The sequence below is a fragment of the Fundulus heteroclitus genome, chromosome 9, assembly GCF_011125445.2.
Source record: "Fundulus heteroclitus isolate FHET01 chromosome 9, MU-UCD_Fhet_4.1, whole genome shotgun sequence".
NCBI classification, from domain to species: domain Eukaryota; kingdom Metazoa; phylum Chordata; class Actinopteri; order Cyprinodontiformes; family Fundulidae; genus Fundulus; species Fundulus heteroclitus.
The window spans coordinates 27,617,677-27,635,774 of NC_046369.1; the positions used below are offsets into that span (position 1 = coordinate 27,617,677).

The following is an 18,098-nucleotide window of genomic DNA, read 5'->3' on the forward strand; positions in this document are numbered from 1 at the left end:
TTTTGAGTAAATCCTGTGATACATGATTTTTGTTTTTCTCAAGGTTGTAGCATGATAATTGTACACCAACCCACATCCAGTGCAGAGTTGATAATATCTTTAAGGCATTATAACCACATTTACATTAAAAATCTATTTATTGTGCGTATCATGTCAAAACTCCAGACCTTTTTATGGCAACATGAAGCAATGTGAGGTAATTTATTTATAGATATTATGTCCAATAATTTTATTTTGTTCTAGACATTTTGATCAGGTATTTCAAGCCCCCCCCCACCCCTAATAAGGCATCACAATGTGAAACTAATTTGATGTGATCGTTAAGTTCCCATAAATTTATGTTTGATTTAAATAAAAGCAAGATATAGCAGATTCAATGCGAGTTTTGAGGTAAATCGGCACACGCTTACATGGAAACTGGAGGCCGACTGCACAGTTCTTTATGTTAGGGACTTGATGTCATAGTTGACCAGAAAATTAGCATGATGTCAAATCCTTGTCTCTATAAATATCCATGAAAAAAAACAGGTAAGGCTACTTATGAAAAAAATAAAACAACATCCATAATTAGGATCACTAAAGCCTACTTTGAAGTATAACATTTTGGTACCTAAAAGTAGTTCTGGAAAATATTGGGAAAGCGAAATTGTGACATGATTGTTAAATGTTGATGATAATGATATTGGTTGCATTCAGACCGACAAGTTCCTTGCTGATCTCTCTTTTAACCCCTCATCATGACGTCTGCACCATGCTTCATGAACATCTGCATCACGGCCAAGCCGTTGCCAGCATCAGTGTGAGAGTTGATCCAACAGACCAAATACCTTTAAAATATTAGATCCTTCAAAATATTGCAGGCCTTTGCGATGGCAGTACTGCACACATTGATAATGCCACGACAATCCCAGTTTTGTACATCGTATCGCTCTACCTCAGATGGGGCGTTTTAATAGCTCTTTACTACTGCACAATTTGACATTTACTGTACAGAACTTTTTAAAAAACAAATGTGTATATCTTTCCCTAGCTTCTTTACAAGATCGCTGTTGAGACCTTTATGCGACCAGCTGTGGAGTTGGGAATCCAGACCGAGCAGCTAGAGGACAAAGACCCGCAAACTCATCTAAATTCCTGTTTGCTAAAATGTCACTAAGGAGAACCAGAACCACCTAACACCAACACACGCTTATCATACACTCGCTTCTCAGTCAACGCTGGGACATCTCTGAGGCTAGAGATGTCTTTTCCTTCACTTCAAATCTCCAAACCACTCCCCACCACCCAGAAAAAGAACCCTGAACCTCTCCTTGAACTTCCACTACCATTACCCCCCCCCCACCCCCCCCCACCCATCCTGTTTTTCCTTCCCACACTTGTCCTGATAGACAGACAACTAGGGTGACAACCTGGTGCAGAGAGACAGACAGAGGGAGAAGGGTGACTGCTTGCCTGAATGCCCCCCTCCACCTTCACCCCAGCACCAGCACAATGCAAGAGGGCATCTGGCACTGGAGTGCTGGTGCTGGGGGTTTGGGGGTTTTGGGGGGGGGGGGGGGTTGTTCGGAACAAAGCACTTACATCCCCCTCCCTGGAATATGATTATAATTTGTAAATAGCAGCTAAGACATGCTGTTGTGAAAAGAAGGAGGAATGTTAGCGTTACGATTCAAAGACGCCACCAATAAACGCATCATCACACCGAAGCGACTTTACAAATCCTGACGTATAAAAGGATAAGTGCGTGTATTGCGTGCGTAACAAACTATTATTTGAACTGAAAGGGGATCTGTATGTGTTTGTGAATGCAGTTGCAGCTTGTTAAATCTTAGAGTCCACGACGAAGCAACGCCGCCAACGGTCAAGAAATTGCTGCCTGCTATGAAGACGGGCCCCCCGCCTTCGTCTGTCACCGCCTGCCCCCGTTCCCCCCCGTCCCGTGTGTACGACTGTGTGCTTCTGTCTGTGTGCATACATAAAATAAATGAGCTGCGTGTATGCATTGTGAGAGTCTGCAGGTCCGGTGTATGTATTAGAAATGTGACTTGACCCCGGCCGGCTGAAGCGAGGGCTCTGCATCGGACCGGGCGTGGGAAAAAGGGGAGACCTCTTTTCACAGCTGCCTCTGCCGTTGCATTGAACCAATGGAGCTCCACCACCCCCAACCTGCCTCCGCCGCTTATGCCCCCCCACCCCAACCCCTGCCTTGTGTCCACCCCCCGCCCCCTCGCTTTCCATTCACTCCGTAGCCCCGCTGCCTTTCAGAGAACCCCCGTCCCTCCCTCCTCTGTTCGCCACCCTTCTGCACCCCACGATCACGGTCACCACCAATCTTTAATGCAGCCACCATTCAGCACTGAGATGCCATAGGCCACTGTGCTTCAAGGGCAAAAATAAAGAAACAAATAACAATGCAAAAAAAAAGTATGTAAAAGCTGCTTATATAAATTCTACATATTAGATTAAAGACAAATTTTTAATTTCTCAATAATAAGCTTTTTAATTGTACTTTTTTCAGGCTCAGTGATTTTTTTTCCCTCTGTCCCTCTTATATTCGCCTTTCCTTTGTTCTTCTCTGAGTCTGGAGTTTAATTTATGTTAACATCACCACCACTCTACACTTGATTGGCTTCCCACACACAGCAATCGGAGGCCTCCTCCTTCGACCCAGCGTTTTTATTCAGAGGGATTAATCTCCTATCAGGCCACATAATGTGTAGGGTATCATTTAAAATAAAGCAGTGAAATTTACTCATACAGTTACATATCAGGAGCCCCCCCCCCCAAAAAAAAAAACAGAGTTCACCAAACAACAAGCTGCTTAAATCTGATACTTTGAACAGCGATAGCTCATTTGGTTATCTTTAATTTATCCCATTTTACAGGGTTTAAAAACACCACGTAAGCTTCATTTGCTTATTTGTTTGACTATTATTATACAATGACAAGCTCAGAGTGGAATAACAGTGGCTCATCCATTCACCAATTTGTACCATCCTTGTGCTTTATTCTCATGAAATGAACCATTATGTTTAAACTTATAATTATAACAATAATAATTATTATTATTATGTTTTGTAGTTATATATTTTCACACATTAGTCAAGAAAAAGCCCAAATCACGTATATATTAATTGAATGTGACTTTAATGTTATTAGCCTTCACTTCCATTTCATTATGGGATCTCTGTTTAACCAATTGATGCTTAAAACAGATTAGGGGCACAGATTAAAGCATCTATAGTGACCTACAGCTGGTAGATATATTTTCCAGAATAATTTAGTCAAATGTCTTCTTGGTACTTTGTGAGTAGAATATAGAGAATAGTGTGTCAGAAACATCCCTCATTGACACAAGGTACCTACAACTATGACCTGTGGTAATCAAATCTACACATGTAAGAAATGACAAAGGGGTAAAATGACCAGCACCCATAAATACACATTTACTAAAGGGATAAGATAATTACATTTAGAGATTAAGTACAGATCTGTGCAAAACTAGATAACCAATATTCTATTGTCCTTCGTGTTTCTTTAACGGGACAAGGAGAACGTGTTTTGGCTGAATGCTGCCGTCAGCGCATTTGCAGATGAAAAACCAATAGAGATATTGTCATCAGGAGGCCGACTGGCCAGGCAGACGCCTGCCTGTCAACAGAAGCAGCATCTTCTGGGCTGGGCCAAGCCGCAGCTGTTTCCAATCACAACCTTCCATAAATGCCCGGCCTCTACATCCACTCATGGCCAGATTTTCTAATACAGGGAAACAGTCCTGGTGTCTATGGTTGCTAACAGTAACTTTTTTTGTAATTATTTTAAATCTTGTATTGTCTGTCTACACATCCAGCCCCACCAGCTCTTAAGACCTCACCTGCTGCACCTGCATGCTCCATCTACCCCTACTTCTATTCTCAACTTCTGCTCTTGCCATCCATTAAATCAAAGATTTTGCCATTCACTCTGAGTTTGCTTCTGGGTCCCTTTTATCTTCATGGATGACAGATATATACACAGGCAAATACACAACTCAGCCAATCAGAGGCCCATCAGACAATCAAACCAAAATGGAAACATCTGTGTGAAAGATAATGGAGTGCTGCTCATCTATTATTGGATGTTCTACTAAACTGTGTACCCATCTAGTTTTTTACTTTGAAGTTGTGCTCATTGGCCTTTTTTTTCCTTTTTTGTGTGAAAAGTAGAGATGAACCAAGTAATTGGCTGGTGGCTGAAATCACATGCGATGATCAGTGATTCTAAAAAATCCCCTATTTTCCAGGGTCAGTGAATGCTCCATATCTAAAGCCTGATTCCTACCTCCCAGTCCACTCTATTTGGCCTTCTGTGTGCAGGCTCAAATATTTGTAACACTGTCACAGTGACACTCCTATTCACAGTGTGGTGTCAAACACACGGCAGACAAAGAAATCAGTTTGTCATAAAAGAAATACATCAACAACAACAATGCTTGTTTTTAAGAATTACGGCATGGAGACATCTGCTGTGGTGACAACTGATCGCTCAGGAACCACAAAGTAAAAAAAAGCTTCTTCAGTATTTTAATGAGAAATTGTTTATTCTTTGTTATGTATTATTATTTTCTACTTCTTCAACTACAAGCACGTTATTGGCCTCTGTGAGGCTGTAGTGAAAACTTAATGTCAGAGTGAAACGATGTGGTTCAACTAAGCCAAAAGACGAACGAATATGAGTGCCTCCGTGTCGACAGGGGTCCAAGTGGCTCATGAATATAGGGCGGTTTGTCATGACTTAAGCATTGATGGGTAGCACTGATAACAACAATCTTCTGTGTAGAAGTTGTTACTGAGGGAAGAACACACTATTAGTTATCGTCATTATCAATGAGACGTTGAAAAATGAACTCGGAGATGTAAGAAGCTTCTGGAAACTGGATTGGCTGTCCTTAAACGAGGATGGAGACGTCTGCAGACAGCAGAGAGCTTCAATGTCTGACAGCAAAGTTGTGTTATCACTATCCCGTGATAGCATTTGTTATCTATAGTACCGAAAGAGAAATCTGAATCTGATAAACTTGGTATCAGCGGTTCAAATCCGATGTTGATACGTCTTTATTTCAAAGGTCACAGAATTTGCAGCATAACTCCAAGAGATTTTTTTTTTTTTTAGAAGTGGTCCGAATGCTGTCTGGCAACCCAGCTGGGACACCCGCCGTGTTGAGGAAATGTCGCGCGGCAGCATGAGGGGGCAGCGAGGGTGTGGGGAGGTTGTAGCCAAGAACCTGAAAGAACTCCATCTCCCTTGGCCAACATGCCATGACGGTGTGGAGCAGCAGCCTGAATTGGTTTTTCTGGGGTAGCGGCGATGGAGAGATGAGCCCAAATGCAGGGAATGGAAGAGGAGGTGAGGGGGGTCTGAGCTGAGGGGGGCTGGAGATATGGTACACTGAGGTATGTGCCTGAGTGAGAGATGTCAGACCGGATCTGAGGTAATGTAAATGAGCGGATTACAGCTTCCCTCGTCTTTGAGTCTTTCCATATACATGAGAGTGCTCAGCTGTGGAAGCAACAGTGTAATGTGTGAAATCCCACATCCTGCTGTCTGCATTTCCTACAGAAACAAATGCATAACCTGCTCACAGGTCCTTGGGAGCGAGAAATGCAGTAGGAACGCAGACACCTGCATGAGAGCTCTTAATTTGCTCTTATGGATACAAAGAAGACGCAGAGTGTCACCTCTGGATCACTATATCTCTGTATCAAACATAGCCTGTAGCTGTGCCTTCACTTCTAAAGCCCACGTCCAGCCAAAGTCTGTTTGCATCGATTTGACTAGTTTGTGGATATGATATTGACTAAGTAGACCGGCAGCTCTCATTGAGTTGAGGCAGAGCAAAAGGAGCTTTAAGAGGTGGTCGAACACTATGGAGGAGGATAGCCACAGGCGGTGAAATATCCTCTGATCTTCTCTTGTCTGATTCTCAAACGCAACCTCTTCTCTCAGGAGGTGGGTGCAAGCTGATATAGAACTAGGCCCAAGTCACAGAACGCTCATCTTCTAACCCTAAAGGGAAATAAAAAAAGAATAAAAATCACATCTTTTGTTTCTCTTCTATGGCGGCCCTACCTATATCCCAACGAGTCGGGCCCTCAAGTCCCGCTCTTGTCCAACCTCTGTCTCTCCCTCCACTTTGTTCTCCTCAGGAGGCAAAGCATGCATGAGGCGAGCAGCTTTGGCAGCCTGCTGCAGCAGTCAGGGAAGTGGAGGTAATCTTTAGTCCTGTCATTCAACTCTGAGAGGGAAACTGAGAAGAAAGCGAGCGAGGCGCATACTTTGGCCGTCCATCACCTCCACCATAATACGTACTTTGTAAAACACAAAGCATGAAAGGTTTTGTCGAGTAGAAGACTGAATCGGAGTGCTAGTTCATAAAACATATTTAACATTAATGGATAGAGAAAAAAAATGTACAACGTTTGAGAAATAAAGAGATAAATAAATGAAGAGATTCCTTAGACAGTAAGGAAGTTAAAAAGTGATGTTGTAAAACTGTAGGGGTTATTGAAGTCTGCATCAAGACTTGACAAAACAAAATAAGACCTTTTCTCTACTTGTACCAAGACAGAAAAGTGAAAATCAGAGGATAAGGATAGAGAGAATTAGTACATTTATCACCATAGCCACCCTGTCAGTCTTTCCACATGAGCTCACCTCACACACATATCAGACTAAAGCCCATCACCCTTTTTAAAGGCTTAAAAAAATCTTGGACGAGGAAGTAAAAAGGGACTACCGGCGTCTTATCTTCCAACACTGAAGACCTAAAGGAATTGGATCAAACATTTTAACAATCGGAGTCAGACGCGACTGAACAAGAGAGGGGATGAGAGCAATCTAGTAAATATGCGCCTTAAACATGAGGGTAGAACAAACCGGTATAGAGGTATGTCAAGTTTAACTAAAGTTATGGTTGCAAAACGGATTAAATTTGATCTCATTCTGTCTTTCCATTTTATATCAAGATTCCAAAATAGCACAAAACGTCCTTCTCCTAATTGCTGCTGTGCACTCCCAGCCAGCTAGCTAAAAGAAGGCTTCCGTTGCTTGCAAGTCAGAGAAATTTGTATATGAAATATCTCTGGTTACATTAAATAAATAGATAATGAAAGAAAGAAAGAAATGCCGTCATTGTGTGGAAACTAAAGAAAGCCACCAATTACTGTGATTAAGAAAGATGTTTTTTTTTTAACACAATAGGTAGACTCTATCCAAGCAAACAGCCCAACTAATAAGCTAATATCAATATATTCCAGTTTTTCTACTGTGTAAAGAGCAGAATGACAAAAATAATGATATGTGTAATATGCCCATTTATTTGGAAATATAGTGAGTCCATATTTTTTTTGTTTTTGTCTTGGCATTAGGATCACAATAAAAGTTCTGTTTTGTAATGGTAGATATTACAATGACACAATTGCAGTAATCAATAAGTTCCATTGTTTTAGTCATAAAAGAATATGGGAATAACTGTGAAGGAATAATTGTTCATTTTGTTTTTTAAATAAAATAATTTAGATACTTTGTTCCATTTTTTAATTGCAATTGTTGTCCTAATAAGGTCATAACTTGAGGGACACCTGAATGTCCCCACTGGGGAGGGGGGATATGAAAGGATATTTCTATTCAATTTATGCTCAAGGTTATCATACGGAAATTTAATAAAGACCTGAGTGTGAGTTACGATGCAAATAGTGCACTGTTGTGCAGGGGTGCAAATGTAAAAATAATTCAAACTCTCTGTTCGTGCTGTTTGAGGGTGTTGTGTGGCTAGTTCAAGTTCAAGTGGGTGGACAGCGGCAGATTGGGTGCAGAAGAGCGGGACGTTGTCTCACCTCTGACGTCAGAGTGATGATCTGACCCCGTCGCTGACCTCTGCTCCTCAGGCCCCGGCGGTGGGCTGTCTGTCACTTACAGGCTTGCAGATGAGGTGCGAGTATTTCTGTACGACTTCACTTAATTCCTGTGAGACATGAAAACATTATTTTTAACAAACGGCGGTCGGACGATGTTTCAACTTTCAAACAAAAAAAATGTGTTAAGTCTTATAGAAACACCTCCCCTTCAGTTCCACTATATTAAATTATGTATTAGATATTTGTAATTAAAAACTAGCATAAAATGCTTAGTCTTAAAGTGAAAGTGTTGGATTTAGAATTTCAACAACATACCTGTTGTAGACACGTGTTAAAGCAAGGCAACTATATTAATAAAGGTTTCAATGATGAGATAGAAAAATTTGGAACTGGTGCCTATTTGCCGAATCTTAACAGAGAGGATTAAAGATCACGTTTAACTGTCTTTCAAAAATGTGCTAATTTCCCTTTTCAGACACACGTGGGAAGTTTCTCCTCATTTTCTCCTATAGCTGTCAAATCCAGACAATAGACACACGTACAGTAGGTGCACACGTTCACACACAGAGAAACACACCTCACAAGCGATTACACAAAACGCTCAAAGATTACATCCACTGAAATCTGACGTCCTCCGTGGGTTTAAAGCCTGCATGTCAGCCCTTTCAATTTTTCCCCCTCTTTCTCTCGCATGGGTCAGAGGCTGTTGCTAGGCTACCAAACCCAGAATACATAAATTCAGAGAAAAGGGTTTATATAGGGCACTGCAATCCGAGGTAAAATGATAACAGGAAGCCGATGACAAAATATGGATTTAGATTGCTGAGACTCAAGAATTGTCTTGAAAGGGGGAAAAAAACCCTCAGTCAACAATTTGGCTGTTTCCAATGATATTATTAAGATAGGGCTCTGCAAAGGCTGCTTTTGCTAACATGTAAGTCACATATTCTGAGTCTTAACATGGGAGCAAAGCAAAACTTTGAGCGTGTACTGTGTAGAAATTACCTGCTCTGCTATCCACTGTATTTACACATGTCTACTGCAGCACCTTGGTGACAAAAAAAAAAAAAACATGCACTCTGGGAGTAGTAGCAACGTGCTCGCTCATAAACCCTTCCACGGAAGCACACATGGTAATGCACGCATGCACGTACACCCACACTCGTGCACGCCATACTGGAATCTAGAGGCCAAGTGGGACACAATCAAGATAACTTGCAGCCGGGCTCCAGTGCTAAAACATTGGGTCTGTTGTGTGTGGGGTAGAACATAGGACAACTGTTCTGTCCAAACTAATTACAGCAGTGAAACGTCTCTACGTAGCTTAAACCTTCCAAACAACATGAACGGCAGAAGCAGTGGACGTGCTGGGACAAAACCTCCCAGAAGTGACGGATTTAAACCTCTCTACCTGCTACAGCATCACTTTGTGTTTTTCGTTAACACTGCCACCTTTAATGCATGCAGAATAAATCTAGACGGCCGAAACTATAAAAGGCATTCAAGCAGATGTACAAATGGAGACTTACAAATCACCGAGACAATGGAATGTTTAATGCAGCCTTATGGCAGGTGCTCAAGAGATGGAGCCCAGTCTAGACTGGGCTCCATCTGGTGCGCAGAGGCCTCCTCCTCACGGCAGAGAGGGCCCAGACAGACACATATTAATGTGGGAAAAAAACACACGTCTAGCCTGCCTCTGTGAACGTTCAGCAGACTGCATTTGAATCTCAAAGGGGCTCTCCACATATCCTCCATTTATTAGCCCTCAGCAATGCATTAATTTCTGCTGCAACAGGGCTAGCGTGGGGGGGGGGGGGGGGTGTTCGTGTAGAACAATCGCAGCTAACGGATCATGCTGCGTTATAAATCCCTGGCTCAGTGTTAAAACTTTATCTTTAAGGGACATATGGATGTGCTTCTGAACTTCCATTTAAAAAGCTATTTTTTTTATATCCAATCTTAAAATACAGACTACATTGGCTGCAATTTATTTTTATTTTAGCACCAAAAATAATTTCCTTACTGGAAAATTTTCAATTAACAAGCCTAACAAGATGCCAGTATCCTCTTCCTCAATTAAATTTCACTGAATGCACCTGCACAGCACATTCTGAAAGCGGATAATGACCATAAGTAACATAATTACTGTTGTCGAAAACTAAGATTTAAAACTTAAAGTGTCAATACACTGCAAGGCAGTGCCAGAGTACGAAAATAGGAGTGTGGCAACACAAAGACACAGCAACGCTAGCATCTTCCCTGATCTATGACGCAGTAAAAACCGGGGCCTAGCACCACGCTGGCAGGCAGGATCTGTGCTGCTGCACACCTACACTGTTAGCACGTAGCTTTAGCAGCTGTAACACAGACCTGTCTTGTCTGAATTCAACAGGCTCCACCGCAGTGGTGCTGAACCTTTCATTCAGCCGGTCGCTCTTTGGCTTGGATAAAGGAGAAGAATCAAGTGATGGTGCAGCACAAACAGGGTTATAAAAACAGGCCAAGGTGACCAAGCTGACTGTCTCAGTACCAATAAGGACCAGATTTTAGAGGAAGTGAGCCTCTGGGCTAGAGTCACACAAGTTCACTGACTCCCTAACAAAATTGATAGTGAGGTAAATATGTATTTGAAGGTTTATAGGCCTTGATAATGAGAAAATGTGAAACAATCTTTTATTAATCCTTACAAACATGGGGTCACTTCTTGAGATGTCCATACAAAAGAATGTTAAGGTACCTATACGCCCCCTGTATGTGGAGATGTAATGCAGTCACCAAAATATACTAAAAACAAAGACGGACGTGAGGAGCATGCTGTATAACAGTCTGTTAAGTTTGATCTGCCTTGAGTCGAAGCTTCAGTCAGAGGCTGAGTGATGACATTATCCTCTAAGCATTGATTTAATTTGATTTGTTTGCAGTTCTAAGCAAAAACTGCAAACAAATCAAAACCTCACATGATTTAGTAGATTTCTTTGGAAACTCTAAAAATAAAGTGTAGGTTCTTTCTAAACTCCAGCCCAGCCACTAGTACAGCCTTGAAAACCGTTGGGACTGCTGTTGACGAGCCAGGGTGAGCATATACAGTCTGTTCACAGCTGCATTTTTTAACCCTTACAGTCAAGTAAACTGCATTATTTCAAAGTGATAAACTTTAAATAGGTACCTGATTTGCAATTTGTGTTTGAAACCACTGTTTTGCAGCAACCTTTCCAGGGAATCAGACCTAAAAGGCCTGTTAATTGCAACACAAATCAGGTTAAATCCAGGGATATGGGGTTATCCCTTTGACAAACATATAATGAATAGCAGAACTGTCTTAGTTTCTCTTCTTAGCTTGCCACACTGGGACAGTTGGACCAGTTAGAGAGTATAACTTTGAGTAAAGAAGCTGAGGTATCATGGTATATCTTTTTCAAAAGTGTAAAGTAAAATATGTACATGACTCATTGTTTTTATTTCAAACCAAGTATTCAAAGCTGATTTTAGCCAATTTCAGAACCGTAACAGTTTCCAAACAGCCAAATTTGTCTTCTTTAAAGGTTCACAAGCCTTTGTTCAGCCAAGAAACCATCAGTGTTTAACAACATGTTGGGGAGGGGCAGTGCTGCAACATACATTTGGGCAAATCTCCATTATCTCTGGAACTTTTCCATTTAAATACTTTAAACCATAGAAATATTTTGACCTTTTTTTGTGGTTTTGAAGACTTAACTTTTTAAAAATCTATCTTGCCACCAGTATCTGTCTGTATCTGTCCCATGCCCAATCATACTGACAACCTAGTTGGAATATAGCCCATGTTTTGTACCAGGTCAAGCACTGGATCTTAAGAGCCCACATTTGTTGATTCATGACCCCAAATAGGGTCTGAACCTCAACTGTAGGAACGGCTGATCTATGCCATGCAGAGCAGTGTTATAACCCTGTAAGGCAACAGTTTCTCTGTGGTTACAGATAACAAATTTAAGCTTATTCAACCATCTTAAAAAAATAGACAATACATACATTTGCAAATGCACAGAGGCCTGATAACACAACATTGTAGTTACTTTTTGTTATCCTCCTATTTCAGATATGTAAGGCATACTGGGGTTGCTGGTAGCCACGTGACTCCCAGAAGTCCTCCAATCAGGTGCAACTGACATCGTGTACGTCTCACCTTGTGTTTGCTGTTCCAAGTAAAAATGAATAAAACAGCACATGCAGCCATGTGCCTTGTGGTTACAAACTAGGAATATTCCATAAGGACAAACACCCGCATCAGCGCCTTCCTCATCCTCATCGTTCCTCAGTGAACGGAACCCTTTATCCGGCTGCTAACTACTGTCACCCCAAGCATCCTTTCTGATTAAAAAAACCCCAAACAGATTTAATCCCATGAATCCACTTTTTGAAGGAGGGTCAGCTCTTTCTTTTTCCCTGCAACGATGATGAACGGAAGACGGTGCTTCGTCGGTGCGATCCATCGCGGGGCTCTTCATCCTCCGTGCAAGCTGCATTCCTCCCTGCGTGCACGCATTCATCCATCGGCTCATCCGCTCAGGCAGGCAGCCTCCCTTTTAACTCCGCTTCCAGCTCGCTCCGCCGTGACGAATGCAGAATTAGTTTATACATTCGGTTCTCTAGCTTTATGATATTACATAAACTCATACAGCTAGATAACCAAAGAGAAAAACTAACCCACGTCTCTTAAAGGGGCCGCCGTCGGGAGCTGCGTGTGTTGTGGTCACATGGAGCCATTGCAATCCGACTTGCATGAACGCGCCTCTCTCGCTCCGTCTCCGGATCTGCCTTTCTAATATACGCGCTTAATTGCGCGCACCCAAGAAAGCAGGTTACACTCAGTTGGAAGGTTTTTTCTTTTTTTCTTTCTTTTTTTTTTTTACACGCACATGGGCTTCTTCTTGTGTCTTTTGACTCGCCAGATTGCTTTGAATAACAATAACAAAAATAAAAAATGAAAACATGCAAACAGCATTCATCTGCATCAAGAGAGAAGCATAACCACTACACAAAGTACACCATTCTCCCCCCTCTCTCTTTTCTAAAAACATCTTAAGCCAGTATAACAGCCCGGATCCCGACAAGCATCTGCAGGGTGAAGTCATGCCACTGCAGGATGATGATGACACATCTATCTATCATCGATAGGAAGCTTAACGACATCTAATAACCGTGCATTGCTCTGCTAATAATGACACAGGGTCTATTGGAGCTCCTTAAAGCCATACCACAACTTATGAGCTGGGATAAGACAATTCCCCCAAAAGCACAGGCCCTCACAAACAACCGGCTCATTGTTGCTTTTAAATGCCAGCTCACATCGACCCATTTCAAACCACAGGACCATAATTTTCGCTGCTGAGTGAATTAATCCGTGCATTGTTTGAAAGCATGACAAACTACCGCAGGCGTGTGCAACCATATACAGTATGGCATGGCTTCCAGCAAAATGTCAACAATATGACCTCCAAGGAAAACCAGTCCTGCTGCACCGGAAGGGGCTATTTGTGTTTCAGTAAGTTAGTGATTGTGACAAGCTGAAGAAAGACAAGGTGCTTCCAGGACAGTACCAGTCATCAGGCTTTTTGCAGTTCACAGGGTGGGTTAATGTCTACAAACCACATAACATAACATAACATAACATAACATAACATAACGTAACATAACGTAACATATATATATATATATATATATATATATATATATATATATATATATATATATATATATATATATATATATATATATATATATATATATATATACACACACACAAATAGCAGAAAGCATATTAGTATAATTTACGTGCATTTATACGTTTCAGTTTTTCCTTACTTTGGAGTAGTTACCCCATTCATATAAGGATAAATCAAAAGTCTAATTCTGTAATCGCTTTTGTTTTAGCATACTCACACCAAGGTTACCAGTGGATCTGAGCACCCCACTGAAAACTTTTTTTTTGCTAACCCCTCATTAGTTTCATGTGCTTTTCAGAACAGATTCCACTAAAGCAATGATAATAGGATATTATCATTATTGTATCATTATTAAAACTGTAAGGGTGACAGTTATCCCGTAGCTCTTGCTCTTACTGTAAATGTATGGTAGAATTCATATAAACTATAGAAAAGTGAGGCAACAGTGCTGTGCGCTTAACAACAACAAAATATTGTTGAATCAAATACAGTGTAAGCTGGTGGAAACTATTCCTGCAGTTCATGCTAGTCCAGGGCAGGGTTTTTAAAATACGTTTAACTCATGTAAAAATCAAAGAATGGCTATCAAACAAATGACAACCTAAAGGTGCTCCTTTCCCAGTTACACTTTAATTGAAATTGCAGCAGTTTATATAGATATTTTTATGAAATGCACAGTGATGTAAACAGATTACATACTGTACTTTGTGCCAACAGTAACTAATTCTTGTAAAAACAGTAATTTTACTTCTAAAATAAGACAAAATGTTTCATTTTTTTTATAGTGTAGGTCCAGTTAGATGGGAACATCATCACTAAAGAGGACTTAAGGTCGCCTTTTCAACTAGATGTTTTTTTTTCCTCCTCGTCCTTCTTTTTTTTTTTTTTTTTTTTTTTTTTTTTTTTTTTACTTAGTAGATTTGTTCCTATGTATTTAAAATTTACTATCCCGAAAAACAAGCCGTTTAAATGAGAATTCAAAGCGAAAATACTCACAAGATCCCTCTGTTTTGAACAGAATGCAAATGAGCTTCTATTATCGGACAGTCATTGTGCTTTTAGGAGCATCCCTGCCCGGTTCCCTGCAGCAATGACGCCGCGCGTCCTCCTAACCACGTGGGCTGCCGGTAAATCGTTAAGACAAAGCCCCGGTTTACGGAGAGCAGCACCCCTGCCTGGGGTGCACCGTGAGATGGGGAAATATGACGCAAAGATCAAGCGTTGAGGAACTAAGAGGTTTTGAGGGTGTCAGATGTGGCGCAGGAGGCGGAGGGCCATTTGAGGGGGAGTCCCACTGTCAAGGGACAGGCACGGCGTTCAGCGAATTAGGCATGCTTATTGACGCACAAGCACGCGGATGGGCATGAAACAGGACGGCCAATTAGATACGAACAAGGAGCTTCCTTCCTCGCATCTTCATATGAGCTCCTTAAAAGTTCATTTAGTTATAGCTTTGTGCATTACGCATCTGCCTATTCTAGTAAGAACTATCAGCAGCATCTGGTCCTCAGCGGCGAGTTACACCTGCATAATAGCCGCCAACTTGGTCCCTTTGTAACTGCTCTATGAAGCGCCCATGTTTATGGATATGATGGTCAAAAATGTGTTTGCACTGATTAATACTATTACTATTGCTTAGTATAAATACTTTATTAAAATACTATTTGCTCACATTTGATTTCTCAACTCTAGACAAAAATTATTTCTGAACTGAAACGCCTTCTAAAATTTTTAAATGATTATTTTGAATAATCATTTGAAAATATAGATTTTAATGTATATTTGAAGGCTTATGGACAACTGTGGAATAACTGCAGAGGTATGGATATGTTCACCCTCAGCCTTCCAAATCAGCAGATACATAACTGTTACTCTGACACTGTAGTAGCAATGAGAAAACCCAATGATTATAAAATATATCCAGGGGCAATCAAAATAACAACTTTACCTCAGCATTCGTCTTGGCTAAAATTCTGTGTGTTTAGTAAACTATCCAGGTGAATTTATTCTGCTCTGCTAGTCATTCTGCTTGTGGGAAATTGTCTTTAATAAAAAATTAAGCAGGTAAATTTAGGTAAATATTTTTAATTATTTAAAAGTAAAATGTCTCAAACGGTAAAAAGTGATTTTTCGCCCCACAAATTAATAATGTTTTTATTTTGTCTTGAAGACAAAGAAGGTGAAATATTTTTATTTATTTATCACTTGCATCTGAAATGATAAATATGTATAATTTAAAAAATATGTTTTATTGCTTTATTTTGTTGTTTAAGTAAAGCTCATATTTTAAAAGCTGATACCTAAGCTTGGTGCAAAGCTCATAGCATAAACATTTCCTCTTTGTGGGACAATAAAGGCATTTCTATGAAGCCGCTGTAAGAGCTAAAGTAACCGTGTGAATGTGTGTGTTTTGTGTGTGTGTTTTAAGTGTGTGTGTTTTAAGTGTGTGTGTGTGTGTGTTTTAAGTGTGTGTGTGTGTGTGTGTGTGTGTGTGTGTGTGTGTGTGTGTGTGTATGGTGTATTTTTCCTTGCCTCTGGCGTGACGGAAACGTACAGTACGTTAATGCAAATTGACTTTCAGTTCTTCCTCTCATCAACTGAACACGCCCCCTGGGTGCGTCACGTCCTACCGCATATAAATACAATAAAGCGTCCAATCGAGGTAAACCCTCACCTTGATTCTCTTCTATTCTATTCTATTCTATTCTATTCTATTCTATTCTATTCTATTCTATTCTATTCTATGCTAATGTTTATTTCTTCCTAGCCTTTTGATATTTCTTGAATGTTTGACAACATTTTAAAAACACCCACACACTTGTGTAGCTCATGCTACTCCTGAAATAAGAGCAGATACCGTGAATCGAATGTAATATCCTGAAAAATGAATAAATCTACAAAATATGAACACATACAGGGATACAGTATGTAAAAAATATATATTTTTAAATAAAACAAAACTGCATTTTCTCCGTGTAGGCGCCTCAAAGAATAAGAACGGAGTGTATCTGTCCATGGTGCTGAAACGAACGAAATTTTATTTGCTGCATTTGGATGATGCATAACCAAGAAATACAAATGAAAAGCAATAGGGGAAAAGTTTGGAGTTTACTCAGGCAGCTGTAATGCAGTTGAACTCTTATAAGATAATTAGTAATAGTTTTTTTGGGGAGAAAGAGGGGATACCATTATTGTATACTGTATAGAATTACTGTATTTTGCCTCTGAGTCCGAGGCAGTCTTTCATTTTCAATAATTTTTAGTCATATAAAAAAACGTATATTTTTATAACATATTGTTTTTAAGCCAAAGTCTAGACTCAACATTTTGTTCACATTATGCTGATTTTAATTGTGGATTTAAAAAAAAAACGAATAAACTGCTATACATAAAGCAATCTCACTGGTTTTCATGAGGAAAAATGTTTTCCTCATGAATTGTTTTTAGTGTAAGTTGTTGCCCAGTAATTGAAATGAAATTGCAGCAGGCCTCCACTTGTTGGAGAGTGAAAGAAAGAAAGAGTATTTAATTTATTTGTGTAATTTCATTCAAACAGGGATTTGTTTCTGAAATTGTTTAATTGTATTTCAATTGAGTAATATTTTAAGAACATTAGTCAAACTTTTAAAACTTTCAATTTCTCTTAACCTCTTAAGACCTGAGAATTTTAGTCTTAACATGGGCTGGTTGATACATAAAATCATCAGTTTCTCTTCAAACATGTTTTTCTTTCTCCTGACAGATTTGTAAATACGATTTAAAACTTACCAAACATGTATGTTTGAAGATAAACTATTTTATTAACTATAACTATTTTTTCAGCCCTTTTTCGGGTGTATAAAATCCTGTTTGGACCAAAAGTCTGAGGTCTTAAATTAAAGTGCAACTTTCAAAAACATGTAAATATTATAGAAATATTTAAATTAGTATTATTATTTACATTATTATGAAATAAGTAAAGAACGGCATAAAATGAAATGAAGTGCTTTTAAAAGTTGGTGGCATTATATTTTTGTCAGCTTCAGAGGTCATAGCAATTAATTTCCCGCCGGTGCTCGGGAGAACATTTTTCCCACAAACAAGTGACCCACAAAAAACAAAGAAGGGGGGGGGGTGGAAGAAAAGAATAAAATCGACCGATAATAGAAAGAAAAAAGTCAACATCAAGTTCAACAGCGTGCTGGTGCTCATTAGCATCACAATGCTGTCTGGGAGCACACACAAGTCTTCTTAACAAGGGGCTCTGGCGTCAAGTCCCTCCACCTCCCAGCCGAGGGGACATTTTCCCAGGCTCTGCTAACAATCACACAACTGTTTGCTTTCTAAACGCCGCGCAGCTCCGGGCCCACTCAGCCCGCCTCAGCTGCGCCCAGTGTGGGACGGAACAGCCGGGCTGCCACTCATCAGTCTGGCTCCCGACACCTGACAGCGCTACTTTCACACTTAGTTTAACCAGCGCATGTTTCCCCCGTTATTATTGTGATCGGATCGTAAGACT

The 18,098-nt window shown here is 40.2% G+C and overlaps 1 long non-coding RNA gene across 5 annotated transcripts in view; it reads right to left on the reverse strand.

Annotated features, from left to right (window-relative positions):
* The window catches only part of LOC105932441, a 60,607-nt gene that overhangs the window by 37,925 nt on the left and 4,584 nt on the right, over nucleotides 1-18,098 (reverse strand). For 4 of the 5 annotated variants that reach the window (XR_004931701.1, XR_004931700.1, XR_004931699.1 and 1 more), the window contains one exon: nucleotides 7,875-8,002. This is a non-coding gene — a long non-coding RNA (uncharacterized LOC105932441). Of the gene's footprint in view, nucleotides 1-7,874; nucleotides 8,003-14,596; nucleotides 15,294-18,098 lie in introns of those variants that run through there. The other variant, XR_004931702.1, reaches the window with a different exon arrangement.